Consider the following 3,326-nt stretch of genomic DNA (forward strand, 5'->3'; position numbering starts at 1 on the left):
TGAGATGGAAAAAACTTCTTTAAAAACTGTTGTTGCATTTCATCTCAAGCACGAATGGATCCTAGTCTTAAATTTTATAGCCATGTTTTAGCTTTATCTTTTAATGAAAAAGGAAAAAGCTTTAATCTGATGGTGTTCATTCTACAATTTAAATTATTATATGTGTTTTAGACCTCCTCAAATTCCCTTAAATGCAAGTATGGATTTTCCAATTCTAAGCCATGAAAAGAAGGTAAAAGTTGAATAATATCTGGCTTAAAATTAAAATGAGATGTATCAGGAGGAAAAACTATGCATGATGGTGCATTTGTTCTTATGGGATTCATGTGGTCTCTAAGTGTTCTAGCACTATTATTCTCCTTATTCTCATTATGAAGTGATTGATTATCTTCTTCGGCCATATTTTCTGAAAATGATGATTATTATTGCTATTATTATTGCTTATAATTGTTGTCTATAATTTGCAAGGATAAAGAGATGGCTCTACCACTTGATATACGTGACCACACTCTCATGCACGTGTAGGAATAGAATAAAAGCAAAAGGAAAACAAAAGAATGAGAAATGAGAGAAAAGAAACAAAGTTATATACAAGAAAAGTGAAAAGAGAAAATAAAATAAATATTATAATTTATACAAAACTTACCTCCCTGGTAACAACGTCAAAAACTTGACACGACTAAAAGATTGATGTCTTCTCCCAAGTGCAGGAGTGTCGAAGTAATAAATAACCCGGCAAGACCGGGGTCGAACCACAGGAAGGTTAATTGTACAAATTATAAACAACAATTATAAACAACAACAATAGTGATTAGTACTTAAAAGTGCATTTTTATCATGGTTTTATATCATCATTTTGCACTTGAAGTATCAATAACTCCTTAACTAAAACATGTTTTATAATAATATATCTAATAATATAAGATACCTTTAATTTATGGTAAATGTTCATTTTAAATGCATGCCTATCACATAAATGAAAGGATTGATTGATGATTTTAAGAACTTAAATTGCAAGGGTAAAGAGATGACCAAAATTAGAAAAGAGATGTCAGTGCAATCAAAACCGGAACACTATTCGGTAAATGGGTCATATCTGGAGCTATAGATCTCAGATTTAGGTCTACTTTATATGGATGGAAAGGTAAGACATAGGCTTACAACTTTTATATGGAGCCCAAGATCTAAAAAGGTTATTTTCAAGTCTAAATTGTAGCAACAACAAATAAGCCCAAATCTGTCCTCCAGCCCGAGCATGGTTCAATATTTTAGCCATATATAGAGTTCTAGAAGTCCAAATGAGCTGAAGTTTTTACACAATATATTGGAGATAATTGCCTACAACTTTCATGTTTCGAGTGGCTCCAATATTGACGTTATCAATGATGTTTTTGGCAAACAAGAGAAGATAAGGATTGTCACCAAGTCAAGAGTTGGCCACCCACTTATCAATTAGTCATAAAATCAATAGTTCGCAATTTTGGCCTATAAAAGGAGGCATTTGCCATGCATTTAGGCATCTTGGTTTCCAGATCAAGATCATACTCTTCCTTTCTCTCTTTGTATTTTTTGTATTACTTATACTTTGCTTTCATTAATATCAAGTTTATGCCTTTCATTTCTTTTCTTTTACTTAGTTAAACTTTATCTTATTTATGTTCTTGTTTCGTTTATTTATTTTTCTTTCTTTCATTATGTCTAGCTAAGTTTATTATGTCAAGGTGAAAAGGTTACACTAATGGTGTAAGAATAAATATAGTGTAAACTTAACATGGACTTTAATGTTTGATACTAACATGTTTTGTATTTGTTATCTTGTTCACTCTTTAATACTTTGCTTGTTAAATGACTAATCTTGATTTATGTTGTATAACACTTGGTACAACAAATGCTTGGCACTTTCATAGCCCATAATGTATGGTATAACCGACACCTGAGCTATGAAAGGAACTTGATTTGTTGTTAACATAAGTTATAATCATGAATGCTTGACGAGATTTACAAGTATTAGCATTAATTGAATAAGATGACTAATGTAATCATGTTAACAATCTATAATCTGATTGGAACCTCCTTTGTGTGTGGTTTCCAATTGAATAATAAGAGTTTATATTATACTTGTTTGACATACCATTAATGGAACCTTTAACCTTGACATCTGTTATTATCATCATTTAATCATTACATTAATATTCATCTCAAAGTTCTCATCATCTTCTTCTTCTTCTCCTTCTTTTTTCTTTATTATTATTATTATTATTACTATTACTACTACTACTACTACTACTAATACTACTATTTTATTATTATTATTATTATTATTATTATTATTATTATTATTATTATTACTACTACTACTACTACTACTATTATTATTATTATTATTATTATTATTATTATTATTACTACTACTACTACTATTACTATTACTATTACTATTGTTGTTGTTGTTGTTGTTGTTGTTGTATTATTATTATTATTATTAAGCATTTAACTATTGTTGTTGTTGTGGCATTTTCGTAAATTTTCGATAAATCCGAGGGTATTTCAGTCTTTTGCCTATACAAGGGTACTCAGGTAATTTTTTATGATATTTTATGGTATTTTTTGATATTTTTATATATAAATACTTGTAAATTTTTGCATGTGAAAAAAACAAAAATAAACCAAAATAAATAACGACGCGGGTTTAACACCTATTTTATCATATCACTGTTCATGGGTCAAAAACCCAATTTTCAAGAATTGATATATCTATTTGTCAATGATATCAAAATAATTTTTATTTTATAAAATAAATATTATTTGTTGACACGTCTCTTTAATTTACAGAAAAGGACCGATGTAAAAAAAAAATTAAATACCAAATATGGATTATGTCCATTATTATTTATTTTGGTAAATCAGACGTAACTCTCCTTTTTAGGGAGAAACGTCGACATTTTAGACAAAGTCTCCTAATTTTAGGGACTGATGTCATTTTTAACGCGTCTCCTATTTTTAGGGACCAACGTTAACCATGATAAAAAAAATACAAATAAGCTCAAAATATAATAACATTTGAATCAAAATAAGAAAAACACACAAGTAAAGGTAACTTTTCTCTGAAAGGATGTTTTAAGGGTGGTGTCTACCTTCCCTTAATCATAACTAACCTAGTACCCGAATCTCTAGGACCAGTGTCTAATTTTGGATTTCTAGTTCCCTCAAATTACTAGATGGCGACTCCAATAAAAATCTTTATTTCCCCAATCAAATAAAAAACTAAATTCTTTTTTTGTTTTAAAAAAAACAAACAAAAAAAGAAGTGGAGCCGTCGGCCGACG

Source organism: Populus euphratica, unplaced genomic scaffold, assembly GCF_000495115.2.
Source record: "Populus euphratica unplaced genomic scaffold, PopEup_1.0 scaffold376.1, whole genome shotgun sequence".
Taxonomy (NCBI): Eukaryota; Viridiplantae; Streptophyta; class Magnoliopsida; order Malpighiales; family Salicaceae; genus Populus; species Populus euphratica.